The sequence below is a fragment of the Ovis canadensis genome, chromosome 25 (genome assembly GCF_042477335.2).
Source record: "Ovis canadensis isolate MfBH-ARS-UI-01 breed Bighorn chromosome 25, ARS-UI_OviCan_v2, whole genome shotgun sequence".
Lineage (NCBI taxonomy): Eukaryota > Metazoa > Chordata > Mammalia > Artiodactyla > Bovidae > Ovis > Ovis canadensis.
Window position 1 is genome coordinate 56,834,734 of NC_091269.1, and position 17,578 is coordinate 56,852,311.

The window sequence follows — 17,578 nt, forward strand, 5'->3', positions numbered from 1 at the left end:
CCCCAGGCCCAGGTTATACACTCACCTCCACCACTGGTCATCTGGAGGTCAGTTTGTCATCCATCTGATGTGCTGATTCCAGACCTGGGCATACATTCAGCTCACGAATAGTCAAGGACCATAAATAGGTCATTCTGAAAGAGGATGTATAGGCTTTCATAAAGGTAGAAATATATGCTGTGACTTAAGAGCATTAACAAGAAGGATTAGCAATAAACAATGTTGGTAGTGAAGCTAAGGGAACGGACATTTTTTATTCTGCTTCTGGTCTGATTATCTGGGCTTCAGAAAATCTTCCAGTGACCCATGACCAGGGACCTGCTCAAGGGCTTTTCTCTCCTTCCTCCCATTTCCTCCTCTTCTTCGCCCTCCTCTTGCTTTCTATCTCTAATTGATTTAGAAACCTTTTGTTATTTCTTGGACTTTTTGGCTATGTAAACAGCCCCAAACATACATAAAGTTTGAATACCTCGGGATCCCAAAAGCACAGTTGTGAGCTTACTGGTGGGTTGAAAATTAAGAATATCCTAAAGGGAGATGAATCTTCCGGGCAAGATTTCACCAAGGCCTTCTTCTGATGCCTTCTTGTTTTCGTGGAAAAAAGATGGGACATCTGAGAATAATGACAGGCTGGGTCCCAGGTTTGCCCTTCTGTTTCCTGTTCCCAGACAGGAATTTCTCTGCTATATTGTTTTATTTAATCTGCCCCAAGTCAGCAAATGAGGTGTTTATTTAAAGCCTTTCCCCATAACTTTTTATTGTGCCAACGTGTAAAATATAGGGGATTTAAGAGGACAGTATAGTGAACACCTATACCTCTCTCATCTGGATTCAGCAATTGTTAACATTTTGCCGAGTTTGCTTCTTGCTCCATCTTCTTCTCCCCTCTGAACCATCTCACAGGAGATTGCAGGCATCATAAAACTTCACCTCTAAATACTTCAGCATGTATCTCCTGAAGATAAGTAAGTTCTCCCATGGAACCACTATACTACTTTTACACCTGAGGAAGTTAACAATATCCCAATATCGTTTAAAACCCAGCCTATACACAGAATGTCTTCAGTCGTTACCGAGAATTTTTTTTTTTGGTCTTTTTTTTTTTTTTTTTTAATCAAGATCAAATTAAGTTTTGGGCTTTGAAGGATATGGAAACTAAGGCCTCTGCTGGAAGTGAATAAACTATCAGCCAGTGGACAGTGAGCCTGGGTTCCTGGCCACGCCTGTAAAAATTCAAGTCCACGCACTCCCTTGTATTAGAAATCCCCAGATCTGGTTTTCACAGACCAGCTCCATTTCCAAAAAGGATTTTAGATACCATCCCAACCATTTATCTTAGCAAATGTTAGCATCAAAAAAAACCTAGGTGTTAATCTTCGTTACTTAACATAAAGAATAACATTTTAACGCCAAGATCAAGGACACAATTTCAGAATGTAGGATCATCTTGCCAGAGTCCAGTTGCCATGTTGGCTGTGGAATTACAGGGCTGGAAGGGAGAAAACTATCCCTGCTAGACAGCTGAGCTTGCAGAGAGGGCCTCTGAGGACCAGGAGCTGAGGGGTTGGTGGTAGGGCCGATGGAGCAGGGGCTGAGGACTCAGGGGCTTTCATGTGAAGTACTGCCACCCTATCATCTCCACCCTCTGCAGGTGAAAATGCCCTCCCCAGCCTCTCAACATTGTATTATAATAATTTTCTAACAGTATTCTTACCGAGAAAATTCCATGGACAGGGGAGCCTGGCATGCTACATAGTCCATGGGGTCGCGAAGAGTCGGACACGACTGAGTAGCTGAGTGCACGCAAGACACACAAGCACAACGTACTACACACAGTTTAGACGCTGCACACACCAGGATATTTCTCTCTCCTTACCCCTGGGCCTTCCGGAGCTGATCTGTCTCTCGTGTAAATTTTGTGACATGCACATAAATAAACCCAATGTAGCAACCACAGACCACACCCCTAAGCCTGAGACCAAGGGTCAGACAGCTGCCTGAAGCCTGCAGTCAGTGTGGCCTGAAATCCTGAGACCTAAGGATGCATGACTAGCAGGAAGAAGGCGGTTATTTTTCCTCTAATTTTTAAATTCAAGAAGGTGTCTTTTCAGAAAATTGCACAGCCCCACAAACAAATAAACATCCAAATCGGGAACGAGAACGACAGCCGAGAAAATATTTTGCTGAGGTAAACGCCAGAGAAAAACGACTTTTAAATATATCCTCAACCAGATTTTATAACTGTTTCCTTGTGAGTTATCTTCATTGCCTGTGAGTGTAACTAATGCTTTTGAGGAAGGTGCAGGAAAATTGAGAATGGAGAGAGACAATCTCAAATTTGTTAAAATGTTATGCAATGTTCTGTAGATACAAGTAATCTTTTCTTCGGAAGAGAAAGAAGCATATGATTTGTCTTAACAGAAAATTTGTTTTGCTTTCTTATTCTACCATGTTGAATAAGTTTTTTAAAAAAATGGTTTGAAGAGGCTCTGGGGAATCGGCCCACCTAGAATTTGCATCGCTGGGGGCCCTGGGAAGCCGGCCTCATCACCACCGGCTCAGCTTCTCCCTCAGCCTGACTCTCAGTGGCCGACCGCCCCAGGCCTTGTGTTCCTGCGGTGAGATCCTTGCTCCATGGGTCCTTTGCTCCTGCATCACTGAGAGGGCTTGGTCCCCCACCCGTGTCCCATGGAGGAGAAAGGAGATGGGGGGACCCCGTGGAGGCGGCAGCTAATCTCAGTGTCTTGGTCTCCCTCTCCCGGGCAGGCTGGGCCTGCCCTGCAGGTGTAGCCCCCAGGTGTGGAGCTGGGGCCTGCAGTCGGCCAGGGAGAGGCTGCGGCGCCTGGAGAGGGGAGGAGCTGCAGTACATCTTCCTGAGGTCCCCTGAGCTTCTAGAAGGGGCCAGCCCTGGTGCTGGTGAGGAAGCGGGGCTTCCAGCAGGCAGCTTTCTCTGCGTCCATTTCAAGGTGCAGCTACTGTCCCCAGTGTCTCTCTCTTGGCTGGTTGTGCCTGACCCCACAAAGCTGACCATTTGGCTGCCTCTGGATAAAGCTGGACAGGACAGTCATCCTGCTCTTAGTGTGGCATCCTTCACTAGAGGTGTTTGAGGGGCGAAGAGACTGGAGTCCTGAAAACTCTTGGCTGCTTCGGGTGGTTGTCTTTGTTCAGTTGCTGAGTCATGTCTGACTCTTTGTGACCCCATGGACTGCAGCACGCGACTTCCCTGTCCTTCATTTTCTCTCTGAGTTTGCTCAAACTCATGTCCATTGAGTTGGTGATGCCATCTGACCATTTCATCCTCTTTTGCCCCCTTCTCATCCTGCCCTCAATCTTTCCCAGCATCAGGGTCTTTTCCAACGAGTTGGCTCTTCACATCTGGCGGCCAAAGTATGGAGCTCAAGCTTCAGCATCAGTCCTTCCAATGAATATTCAAGGTTGGTTTCCTTTAGGATTGACTGGTTTGATCTCCTTGCAGTCCAAGGGACTCTCAAGCATCTTCTCCAATACCACAGTTCAAAAGCATCAATTCTTCAGCACTCAGCCTTGCTTTCTGGTCCAACTCTCACATCTGTACATGATTACTGGAAAAACCATAGCTTTGAGTAGACAGACCTTTGTTGGCAAAGTGATGTCTCTGCTTTTTAATACACCGTCTAGGCGTATCATAGCTTTTCTTCCAAGGAGCAAGTGTCTTTTAATTTCATGGCTGCAGTCACCATCTGCAGTGATTTTGGAGCCAAGAAAATAAAATCTGCCACTTGTTTCCACTTTTCCCCCATCTATTTCCCATGAAGTGATGGGACTGGATGCCATGATTTTTGTTTTTTGAATGTTGAGTTTTAAGCCAGCTTTTTCACTCTCCTCTTTCACCTTCATCAAGAGGCTCTTTAGTTCCTCTTCACTTTCTGCCATTACGGTGGTGTCATCTGCTTTCGAGTAGAGAAGGAGACAATGTCACAAATGTTGGAATGGTGAGGGCATCTGGCACATCGTAAGTGTCCAGCAAACACTCAGTGAGGGCGCAGAGGAGAGCAACTTCATCAGAGGAGACAAAAAGAACCTGTGTGTTTGCAGCTGACAGCCCCCCTGAGGGGCTTCGCATGCCCCACGGAGGAGACAAGATGGACACTTTGATGGGTTGCGGAGGCCGCCTTCATCGAACCAACAGCGCCTCCTTCTCGCCTGCAGTCTTGGCAGCTGTGTGGACCCCTCCAGTGGGGTCGACATGTCATGTCTGCTCTGCGCTTTGAGGCTGCTTCAGTGAAACAGCTTCAGGGCATTCAATAGAAAAGGGTTTGGGGGCCCAGGCAGGGAGGGAATTTCTATACAAACCAGGATAACTGGCCTCATAGTTTATTCTATCCGCAATCAGAGAGAAGAAAAAATGAAGTTTTTTTCTCTTCCGTTCTGCAAGAGCGGAAGCAAGACCTTTTATCTTAGAGAAGAAGGACATTTATGCTTAGCTATTTCCTGAACCTTTAGGACGTTATCAAAAGGAGAAATTCTGCTACAACCTCATGGTCTGATCCTGTGAGTGGAGGTAGGCCTTTGTCTTGGCTGAAATGGAAGCTGCTTCTTCAGAAACCCAGGGGATGGAGGGACTTAGGGTCATGGCCAAGCTTTTCAGAGAAGAAATGGGCTTCTCCCAGTGCCCCTCAGGCTGTATGGATCCTCCCTATTCACCCAGTATACCTGGTTTAGGTCGGAGTTGGCTGAACTCCACCCACCTGGGAAAGCGACACCTTTACTTTGGCATGGAGCCTGTTTCCAGAAGATGCCTGTGCTAAATTGTGCCAGGCTGAAGCTTGGCTGAGCCCTCTTCCTGTTCTCTTAAATGAGGCCAACCAATATGCTGCTGCACTGAAATCTGGAAATCTGGATCAGATGAAAAATTTGGGTAAGATTTTTTTTTTTTTTAAGATGGAAAACTTCCCAAGCTTCAAGATGGAGCTACTAAACTTGGCAGATGAAGTGTGAGTACAGAGGTTCCTAATTGAAGGGATCAGCGACTTCTGAGTGACATTTAAAAACATAGGAGGGGGGAGTTCCCTGGTGGTCCATGCGCCCAGTGCAGGAGTTCTGGGTTCGATCCCTGGTCAGGGAACTGGATCCCACATGCCACAACTAAGTGTTTGCATGCCACTGCAGCTAAAAGAGCCTGCATGCCACTTCTAAGACCTGGTGCAGCCAAATAAGTAAATAAACAGTAAAAACAAACCAAACCAAAACTAGACCAGCCATACAGCTCCATCCTGCCCTGGAGCTTCTGCCACCTCTCCTCTGTTCCTGGGTGCAGTGGTGCCGGAAGTCTCATTAACTGGCCACAGTCAACTTGCTCCCCCACAAAGGTGGTGATGCCATTTATCCCCAGGCCCCAGAAAACTCAATCTGGAGATGTTCGACGGTGCTAGTTACTCAGCCATCCTCTAAGTGGCTGTAGGGCCCGGAGTGCTCACTGGATGACCAGGACCTTCCATCTTCTTATGCCAAGATGCCTTGCGTGTCTTACCTGAGCTGCCCAGGCATCTGCTTGTGGAGGGGTGGTTCCTAGAGAGTAATAGCCAATGCATTCTCTTTTTGAAGTCCATGGATGCCTTTGGAGGGTATGCAAAGTCGGCCATCTGTCAGTAATTGAACTTGGCTCATTGATAAAGCACCCAGTCTCCTGTCTAGTTGACTTTGTCATCTAAGGAGTTCCCAAATAACTCTTGTTCTCTTCAACTCCATTACACTGCTCAAGCTTTTGAATAAAGCTTTATTAGGACTTTTGGGTTACAAATAACAGAGTTTCAACTTTCAACCTTAACCCTCCCCCCCGCCAAAAAAAAAAATCACTCTTCTTCCAACTCCATGGAATGCAAAGGAAGGCTGAGGCTAAAGTTGGGTCTCAGAAATGGGACCAGAGATTGGGCAGTGCAGAGCCCAGACCGCTTTCCATTGTGGCCTCTCTCCTCTGTTTCTGCTGTCCCGTTTGCCTCCTTTCTTGCAGAATAGCTCCCTCTACGCTCTATCTCATGACAAATGGCACCGCTGCCAGCTTCTTTCAGGTTCATAGTCACAGACCAGGGCCTCCAAGAAGATGGGATTAAGCGTCTCCAGTTCCCTGGGCTTCCATGCATGGTGGCTCAGATGGTAAAGAATCCACCTGCAATGCAGGAGACCTGGGTTCAATCCCTGGGTTGGGAAGATCCCCTAAAGAAGGGATAGGCTACTCACTCCAGTATTCTTGCCTGGAGAATTCCATGGACAGAGGAGTTTGGTGGGCTACAGTCCATGAGGTTGCAAAGAGTCGAAGATGATTGAGCGACTAACACACTTCTCTGGTTCCCAGTGCCAAGTTCCCAGGTGTGGGTCTCCCTGGCCAGCTGCAGGCAATTTCTCCCACAGGGCTGGGACTGTGGAAGGTCTAAAATGTGCCCCGTTCATGACACTGCTCATTACTGGACCAGGGCAGAGCAAACATCTGCTCTGTGGTAGATTTCCAGTACGCAGCTAGGGAGATGGGCAGAGCCAGTGTTGACTGCAGCCCCCGGCGGCTGATCTGCCTTCCGTTTTCCCCTCCTCACTGCCGCTGTCACAGCTCCGCTCCTCTCCCGCTGGCTCCGCTGGCCAAAAGGAGGAGCTTCTACCTCCTGAGTCCTGCAAACGGGGTTGGTGCCTTTTCAGCTCCCATAGCCATCTTAGTTCCCTTCAGAAATCTGAAACATGCTCTGATTTTGTGTCTGCTTCTTTGCTCATGCTGTTTTCATTGCACACAATGCTGACCTATGTCTCTTTCGTCCAGTCACTCCTTATCTTTCAGGAACACAGCTCAGGCGCAACTGCTCCTGACCAGCCTTTCCCAGATGCAGGGTCTGCTCCTCCCGCTGCTGCTCCACGGGCGTGGCGCGGATCCCTCCGCTCATGCAGCTTGTTGTCACAAGCCTGTTCCCCAGTAGAACTTGACCTCCTCCAGGCAGGGGCTGCTCAGCTTCGCCTATAGGAAAGTGATAGTGGTAGTTGCTCAGTCATGTCCGACTTTTTGGAAGCCCATGGACTGTGTAGCCCACCAGGCTTTTCTGTCCATGGAATTCTCCAGGTAAGAATACTGGAGTGGATTGCCATTTCCTTCTCCAGGGGATCTTCCCGACCCAGGCATCAGACCCGCATCTCCCGCATCTCCTGCTTTAGCAGTTGGATTCCGTACCACAGAGCCACCTGGAAGCGCTGATTAAATACTTGTGGAAGGAAGGAGTGAGTTGCTGGTGTCCCATGTGTGATCCTGGGTGACAGTGATGCACAGAGGGAGGGGGCGGGCACAGTCCATTTTACACTCTGGGTTATTGGGTGCCTTTCTGGCTTTCTTCTCTGAGAGGGTTGCACCCTTGCCAATACGGGGCTGGGGAGGGCATTCTCTGAGTGCCCAGGGATGAGATCTGTTGCGGGGCAGGCTCGTTTTGCCAGGCAGTTAAGCCCGGTGTCTGGTCCGGCGGCGGCTGCAGAGCTGAGCGATTTAGACTGCTTGGGAGGGAAGATTGGATCCAGGCTGCAGTCTGTGTCTCTCCAGGGAAATTCAGGTGAAGCGAGAAGGGAGAACAGGAGGGAGGGCAGAGACATCAAACCAGAGGCCCGCGCAGGGCTGCAGTGTTTTCCCAAGCGCGGAGCTCCTGCTGAGAGGCTCGGCAGGGCAGGCTCCGAGGACGAGGACGGGGAACCGTCCTGGGCCCTTTGAAGGGGCTCACACAGTTTGCAAGGCGAGTCAGGTTTTAAATGTCGCCCCCTCACCCCATTGTAAAGCGATGTGTGTCTATTGTGAAAGATTGCAAAATATAGAAAAGTCAAAAGAAGAAGAAACAGACACCCATAAGGCCATCGTCCGGAAAAAACCCCTGTAGGGGACTTCCCTGTTCGTCTTTTCTTTTATGACTTTTTTTTTTTTTTTGCTTTGTTGATCTCACGCTATGAATACCAATGTGACTATTGTTATTTTTTATTTTTAATTTTACATATGACCGTTTATTTCCACAGCTGTAAAAACACTTTGTAAATATGCTTTTAAGGTCTCTGTAATATCGTATTTCTGGATGAGCCATACTTTGCTGACCGATTTCAGGCCAGGATTTTAAAAGTATGTCCATAGGGCTGCTACCACCCTCAGGCTGTGAAGGGCTGGCATTGGCTAGGCCCAGCTGAGTCAGGCTTGGTGCAGAGCAGAGCAGAGGATGCCTGGAGGCGAGGCCTTGGGGTCCAGGCTGCCTCTGCTCACATCCTAGTTGTGACTGAGCGTGAGACCCATCCAAAGAGCTGACACAGAAGAAAAGGGCATGATTCTAATTTCAGAAAAATGTAAGTTTGCATTCTGCTTGTCACTTCCTAATAACAGGACTTTAGACAATTTATCTAAGCCTGATGGGTTTCAGATTTCTTGTCTGAAAAATGGGGTGATAAGTAACTGATTCAAATGATGGTACTAAAAATAAAACAGGTAATAAGCCACATGGGATTCATAATATGTAATATTTTTGTATTAAACATAGACAATATTTTGTTTTATTAATTATATTACCAAGTATATAAACAAAGATGTATTTCATTAAATATATTAAATAATTATGTATTAAATGTATAAAATATTTCTGTGTAAAAGTATAGTAAATGTGGATGAAATATGTAATATGTGATGTACAGTTTTACTCTATATAAAATGAGACAGAATATATAGTATGGCCTATAGAAAACATGTGTATTTAGGTGGGAGACTGTGGTGTCTGGCATAGGAAACACATCCTAATATCTGATAGAAGGAGGAGACTCCCTTTTTCATTTTGCTGAATTAGATGCAAGGGTGCCCCGAGTCCAAGTCGCCACTGTTCAGTAAGCGGTTTAACAGGAGGCAGGCCAGGAGAGGGCTGGTCAGCGAGCCTGGCGGCACCAGGACAGTGCTGTGGAGCTAAACCAAGCACTCGGTGACCCGGTCCAGCAGAGAGGATGTGAGGGGACTCCCTCCCAGCTTCCTCAGATCTTGACCCCCTGCTTCATTTAGAGACAGGCTGTCCCGAAAGACTGAAATCCTGGGTTGTGTTGCCCTGTTGGCACTCTCAATTGTAAGAAAAGCTTTGTGAAAGAAGTGCTAGCTTCTGCGCCAGTGGTGGAAGTGCAGTCGCCCTGTGCAGGCTGGAGGAACCCTCTGGGAGATAAGTGTGGTCCCCTGAGGCTTCATCAGCAGAGTGTCAGACATGCAGGGGTTCAGTGAGATACCACCTGAGAGGTGGGCGCCTGGAAGAGCTGGGCTTCCAGACTCCAGCACCCAAGTCTCAGGTCCTTGTGGTGGGCGCTGGTTAGAGGTTTGGCCTGAGTTCCAGCTTCATCACCGGTTACTGATCTGTCCTTGAGCAGTTCACTAATCCTTTCTGCAGAACGGGTACCGTGAAGGCCATGTTGCTAGGCTGTGGTGAGGACTAAACTAGAGCATGTGTGTAAGGCGTCTAACCCGCTTCCCTTCCCACTGCTGCTTCCTCGCTCCCAAGAGACGCTTGTGCCTCGTCATCACCATGTTCACATGCAAACACACATCTGGACACGTGCACACACATGTGCATACAAGGCACACACAGTCACACATGCCTATGCATGCATGCACTCAGGCATATGCGTACACATGCACACAGCCATACACACGTGCTCACAGACACGCACTCACACGCACTCACATGCGTGCACTCACACACTTGCACTCACACGCACCCATACACATGCACTCTCACACACATGCACACTCACACATGCACACTCATACACATGCACTCACATGTGCACACTCACACACATACACTCACACTCACACACATGCACTCACACGCACACTCACGCGCACTCACGCACACTCACACACATCACTCACACACACACCCATACACATGCACTCTCACACACACACTCACACACACATGCACACTCACACACGCACACTCATACACATGCACTCACACATGCACACTCGCACACATACACTCACTCACACACACAACACACATGCACTCATACATGCACACACACGCACTCACGCACACTCACGCGCACTCACACACATCACTCAAACACACACCCATACACATGCACTCACACATACACACGCACTCACACACAATGCACTCTCATACACACATACACGCACTCGCACACACACACATGCAGTCACACATATGCACTCACACACACACACGCACATAGTAGCCTACCCACGTTGATCTATTTAACTCCGTAAGCATGCTGTGCATTTTCATATTTGTGTGATGGGAAAGGACTCTTCTCTCACCAGGAAAGCATCTTCAGTTTCTCACCCCATACACACCTCCTCATGGTGTATAATTCATGTCAGATGTCACATCTTCTCTGAAGCATTGCCCAGTTTTCCTAGACAGAACTGCTAGCTCATCTTCATTTCCCTGGAAACTGTGGGCAGGCTGCGGGGCGTTTCTCATCTTTGGATCCTCAGTGTCTGGTGTGGAGCTAGGGCTCTTGAAGTGATGGCCGAATGATGAAGACGCATGTGTGAGCTCCACTGTCTCGGGTTCCTCAGTCTGTGACCCCCTGACAGTCTCTAGGGAGAATGGCTGGTTTATTTTTTTTTAATTAATTAATTTATTGTAATTGAAGGCTAATTACTTTGTAATATTGTGGTGGTTTTCACCATACATCGATACGAATCAGCCACGGGTTGTTTTAGAAGGACTTGGAAGGAAGGCAGACGGGGTACATGATATCTTGCAGGATACAGGCTCCAGGGCTGCAGGAAGTGGCAGGAAAGCAGGGGAGAAGGGAGAAAGCCACTCTGTGCCCAGGACGCTGTCAACTCAGCCCTGCCTGGGGCCAAGAGCAGAGCTGGGGTGAAGGGGGAGAGAGAAGAGAGGAAGAGAGACAGAGAAAGGCATCTGGTAGAATGTGCTAGGTGTCTGAGAACATAAGAGATGAGAGAGGAGGACCATCTGCTACAAGTAGGGGACGAGGGCAAGGACTGGTGTTGGGGCAGGGAGCAGTACAGGGTGATAAGCTGGAAAGTCCAGTTAGAGGTTCTGAAATTTTTTCTGTCATAGGATCTCTTTACACTGTTAAAAATTAGTGGAGATTCTAAGGAATTTTTATTTACATGGGTTATATGAGTCAATATTTATGATATTATAAATTAGAAAAGATAGATTTTAAATGTATTTATGAGCTCACTAGAGTAACACAACAAACTGTAAACCTAACAATTAAAAATAACTATTTTCTAATTCAAAAATTAGAATAAATAATGAAAAGAGTGGCATTGTTTTATATTTTGCAACTTAATGTCTCCTGGACAGGAGACAGTTGGGTTCCCATCTCTGCCTTTGCAGCCAGTTGAATAGATTCAGTAGAATAAAGTTGGCATTTGTCTTTGCATCATTCAACAACCACTTTAGGAGCTCATCCAGTCTGCTGTAACATCACATGTCGGATTACCTCTGGAATAGTCGTCCATATGCTCATGCAAGAATGGGAGTATGGGAGCCAAATTCTACCTTAATGTTACTGTATTGTGAAAACCCACTGAAAGGGCCATGGGGACTTCCATAGGTCCTGGCACTGCATTTTGGGAACTGTTGAGTGCAATCATATGAAAATCCTGATATTCTGTGGTTTCCTTTTTCCAGTTGAACTTTACAGTATGTCTTTACAGTATGAACTTTACAGTATGGAGGGAATTTGACCTTGGCCTGTGGAAAGGCAGGCCCACCAATAGAACTTGGCACTACCTTTGGAGCCTTGTAGAGCTGGGAGTCCTTGCTGCATGTGGCGAATCTGGCCACACAGGTTGTGGGAGGTGGTAAGCAGCAGGGGGAGGGGAAGGGATCCTGAGCAGAAGGCAGGAGCTGAGCTCGAATCCTGAACTCTGAGAGGGCTGTGTGTCCTGGTGCAAGCCTGTCCTTCAGCAGACCTCGTCTCCCTTGTCTGAAGTGCGAGTGTGGGTAGGTTCCCAAGGGTCCTCCAGTGTGACAGATGCTGATCTCTGACCCTGAATCTTACATGTCTCCTTTCCTACCCCCTTCCTCGTGGATGAGACCGGCCATCACAGAGCGAGCTAGTCGGCAGTTCCCAAATCCTGTTATTCATGTGCTTCATATAGTAGCTTGCACTGTTATTTCTTTCATCACAAAGGTAGTAAAAATTCATTAAAACAGAAAATTTAGATCTGTAAAAAAGAAAGGAAAGGTATACAAGTAGCACATGTCAGCAGAGAGAAGCATTGCTGACATTACGGTGAATTATCTTTCCAGGCGATTTCTATACCTACAGTTTGTGCTTTACCTTTGCTGGCTTATTTCTTTTTAAATACAGCTATGTTATGTGATGCTCAGCAATTGAATACAGTGTAAACTCTTTATTCTGGCATTTGAGGCTTTCTCCATCCAGAATTGTCTTCTATTCCTTCTATGCTGGATTATTTCTTCTTAAATACAACTTAATTATGTGATTCTCAGCACTCAAATACAGTTTGAGCTCTTCATTCTGGCATTTGAAATGTTCTCTCTCCGGGCTTGTCTTCCATCCTTTCCCTATCTCTGTCCCCTACTCTTGTGTCTCCTCAAATAAACCGCGTGCCTGCCCCTCCGCACTTTTAAAGCATCTTCCTAGATTTGTACCCCATCTCTAAGTTGAGTTTATTCTAAAAAATCAGCCATTCTAACTTGCTCGTTCCTCAGTTTGCTTCCTTAATGGCTCCAGCATATTCTTGGAGGTTTTGAACCAGTGTTGCTCCAAAAGTCTTACCTCATCCTCAGGGTGCCTGCCCTTCCCTCCTCTGGGCTCCCACAGACAGCATCCCGGCCTTAATTGGTACTTTGCTCGCTGGATCGTCATTTCCCGCATGCTTTTTACTATCCCCTGCTTCTGGAGCCGCCTGCAGCGTTGCACACTGATTATTTGCTGACTGTGTTGTGACCTGAGTGTGTGCCAGGTCATATCACCCAGTGTATATACGTGTTGGTTACTTGTGAGTCCTGTTTGACTGGGAGCCCCCTGCATGCAAGGTCCCCATCCTCACTTCTACTTGTTGGGAAAATCTTCTCCTTGTGAAGCCTGGGGGCAGCTTTGTCCTGTGATTCTTGGGAGAGGCAGAATTCCAGACCACAAGATGTCAGTGTTGTCTCAGCTACCAGTGAATAGCCAGGCCTTGTCTTCCAGTGCTGGCAGAGCTGGGAGCTCGCAGGAACTGACAGGGTTAGACAAATCCTCCTCCTGAGCCACAGGCCTGACCTGAAGGGGCGTGAGCTGCAGGACGAGGGTGGAACTCCATCGCGGGGAAGGCAAGGATGGGGCAAGTTAGCGAGCAGCCTCAGGCTGCCTTCGATGCGGGAGGTGGGTTAGCAGAGTGGGGACAGTAGAGGAAGCCCACTTATTATTCTGCCATGTATACAGCTCAGAGTGCTGGAGGATCAGAAAGAGGCATTCAGTGAGTCGAGCAAAGGTGAGTTTAAACAATATCTAAGTACATGTGTAAAATATTTATCTTCAAACCCAACACCAGCAGACTAGGTACTCACTGAATTCATTGCTGGTCACAGATCTCCTGAACCCACAGAAGCAATTCATCTTTCAGAGGGAGCTTGGGGGACCGCTGTCCTCGGCCCTGACCTTCAGTGGCAGACCAAGTCAGTCAGCCCAAGGGGACTGCCTGGAACAGCGTCCTTACTGGTAGCAGGTGATGGAGCTTCTGAGGTTTTACCTCTGAAGCGGAAAATGGGAAGGGTGCTAGGCAGAAAGCAAGGAGAGCTGGCTCCATTCTGTTGCTGTGCCCTAGTGGCTTGAATGCTTGGGTGAGAAGCATGCTTCTCCAAGTTTCCAACTTCTCATTTCCTTTCCCCCTCCCCTCTGCCCCTTCCCCTTCAGATACCTGCTCTTCAAGAATGTGGCTTCTGCCTTTGGCCTCTACTATTTCCACTGTGAGTGACTCACCTTGCGTCTTCTCACATGGCCTAGATATAAATATTTTAGTGGTCCAAGGCAACATTGTGTTCTAATCGATGTTCTGCTATTCATTAAATTGTAGGTAAAGTTAGGATTATTCCAAAGCTTATTCAAAAGCTATTTTAAGTTTGAATGGGAAAAAAGTCATTTCCAGTAAATCTGTTAATTTGCATTGAATTTGTGCTCATGTAAAAATTTTGCTGGCCTGAATGCGACTGTCTGTGAGCACTTCCACTTCTCTTTTGGATCCTAAAGAGAAGTTTCCTGAAAGCCCAACACCTCAAGATCTCACAAATCCTGTGATTTTCTGCAGACACTGTTGAAAATATTATCTTCATTGTTGTTCAGTTGCTAAGTTGTGTCTGACTCTTTGTAACCCCATTGACTGCAGCACACCAGGCTTCCCTGTCCTTCACTATCTCCGGGAGCTTGCTCAAACTCATGTCCATTGAGTTGAAGATGCCACCCAACCATCTTATCCTCTGTTGCCCCCTTCTCCTCCTGCCTTCAGTCTTTCTCAGCATCAGGGTCTTTTCTCATCAGGTGGCCAAAGTACTGGACCTTCAGCTTTAGCATCAGTCCTTCCATTGAATATTCAGGTCTCATTTCCTTCAGGAATGACTGATTTGATCTCCTTATAGTCCAAGGGACTCTCAAGCGTCTTTGCCAGCTCCACAGTTCAAAAGCATCAATTCTTCAGTGCTCAGCCTTCTTTCTGGTCCAACTCTCACATCCATACATGACTACTGAAGAAACCATAGTTTTGACTATACAGACCTTTGTTGGCAAAGTGACGTCTCTGCTTCTTAATACACCGTCTAGTTTATCATAGTTTTTCTTCCAAGGAGCAGCATCTTTTATTTCATGGCTATAGTCACTGTCCACAGTGATTTTGGAGCCGAGAAAATAAAATCTATCACCATTTCCACTTTCTCCCCATCTATTTGCCATGAAGTGATGGGACCAGATGCCATGATTTTTGTTTTTTGAATGTTGAGCTTTAAGCCAGCTTTTTCACTCTCCTGTTTCACCCTCATCAAAAGGCTCTTTAGTTCCTCTTTACGTTCTGCCATTAGAGTGGTATCATCTACATATCTGAGCTTATTGATATTTCTCCAATCTTGATTCCAGCCTGTGATTCATCCTGCTTGGCATTTTGCATGATGTACTCTGCATATAAGTTAATAAGCAGGGTGACAATATACAGCCTTAACGTACTTGTTTCCCAATTTTGAACCAGTCCATTGTTCCATATCCGGTTCTAACTGTTGCTTCTCGTCCTGCATACATATTTCTTCAGATGAAATCCAAGTTGATTGTGTTGTTTAATATCTTCTAGAGGCATCACACACTACTTATTGATTTTTTAAATTAAAATTAAGAAGAAAAACCCACACAGTTGTTTATCATTCACCAGGTGTTAGGATCTGGAATCTGCTGAAGCAAGAGACTCATTTTAAAATGTTGGAAAAAAGTTTCAATGCAGGATCAATAAAATATAGACAGTAATGAAAAGATGAATAATGATCGGAAACAGCCCTTGACCCCTGAGTCAGTGTCCTACACAAGCATTGACAGCATCGTTTTCCTTGCCCGTAGGATGAAGGCTGGAAGTAGGACCAGGCAGAGCAGGAATGGCCAAGGGAAGACACAGCATTTATTGAGCACCTTTTGTGCCAGATCCTGGGTGGGGTGCTCAGGATTCCCAGGTGTTTACAATATGTTTTACTATTTTTTAAAAATTTCTTTTAAAATTTCTTTTTTATTTGGAGAACAATTGCTTTACGGTATTATGTTGGTTTCTGTCATACAACAACACGGATCAGCCATAATTATATTTATATCCCTTCCCTCTGGAACTTCCCACCCCATCCCATCCACCCCTCTAGGTCATCACAGAGTGCTAGGCTGGACTCCTGTGTTATATAGCAGCTTCGCACCAGCTCTCTGTTTTATGTATGAGAGTGTCTGCTAAAACTACCACATGGCCCAGCAGTCCCACTGCTGGGCATATACCCTGAGAAAACCACAGTTCCAAAAGGCACATGCTCCCCACTGTAGCACTATTTGCAATAGCCAGGACATGGAAGCAGCCTAGATGGCCATCAACAGAAGAATGGGTATGGAAGATGTGGTGTATATGCACAACAGAATGTTGCTCAGCAATCAAAGGGGTGAATTTGGGTCAAGTGTAGTGAGGCGGATGAACCTAGAGTTTGTGAAGTAAGTCAGAGAGAAAAACACAATATATTTTAAATGGGAACACGTGGTCTTATCTCCACTACTGCTGTGGTAGCTCCTATTCACCTACTCAGTTATATTCCCCGTGCCCCAGGTATCGTCTGTGTAGACTGACTTGGTGAAGAAGAGTCAAAGAAGGTCGTCTGGAGTAAGAACCATAGTCCCACAGAAGCGCTGGCATGTCCTCACCTGCCACCTACCTCTGCAAGAACTCCAGCTGTACCTAGCCATTTGATTCTTAAAACAGAATGGCGGTAGGTAGGTTTACTATTATTTTCATTCCCATTTTTCAAGCACTGGAGTTTGGGTTTTCTGTTTGATTCTTATAGTAGCCTAAGAGGACACAAGAGTGCTATGACTATGATTCCCATTCCATAGAGGGGAAAATGCGACTCAGGGGGCTGTAGTAAGTTGTTTGAGGTCACAGAGCAAGAAAGACCTGAACCTGTCTTGAACCTGGGGAATCCAGCTCAAGGCTCTGTTACTGTTCTGAGTACATGTTGATCACCTTCGTGGAAGAGAAGTCCCCACCTGATCCACCACTTGGAGTATATACTCAGACTCTGAAGAGTGGAGATTGTTCAGAAGTATTTCTGTTTCTGGCAGACCCCTAATGGCCCAGGAGGAACTGAGTTACTCCCTTCGCAGGTGATAGGCACTGATGCTAGTCTAAGCCTTTGCACAGCCTGGTGGACCTACCTTACTCCATGGTTTTTCCTTTTTTTTTTTTGTTCTGAGAAAAAGCTATGAATTTCAGGGAAGGCTGTGTGTATGTGTTTGGCTTTGGAGTACAAAATGAAACGGGGCAAAGGCTAAAAGAGTTTCGCCAAGAGAACGCGCTGGTCATAGCAAACACCTTCTTCCAACAACATAAGAGAAGACTCTACACATGGACGTCACCAGATTGGTGAAATCAGATTGATTATATTCTTTGCAGCCGAAGATGGAGAAGCTCTATACAGTCAGCAAAAACAAGACCAGGAGCTGATTGTGACTCAGATCATGAACTCCTTATTACAAAATTTAGACATAATTGAAGAAAGTAGGGAAAATCACTAGACCATTCAAGTATGACCTAGATCAAATCCCTTATGATTATACAGTGGACATGAAAAATAGGTTCAAGGGATTAGATCTGATAGACAGAGTGCCTGAAGAACTATGGACGAGGCTTGTAACATTGTATAGGGGGCAGTGATTAAGATCAACCCCAAGAAGAAGAAATGCAAAAAGGCAAAAAGGCTGTCTGAGGAGGCCTTACAAATAGCTGAGAAAAGAAGAGAAGTGAAAGGCAAAGAAGAAAAGAAAGATATATCCATTTGAATGCAGAGTTCCAAAGAATAGCAAGGAGAGATAAGAAAGCCTTCCT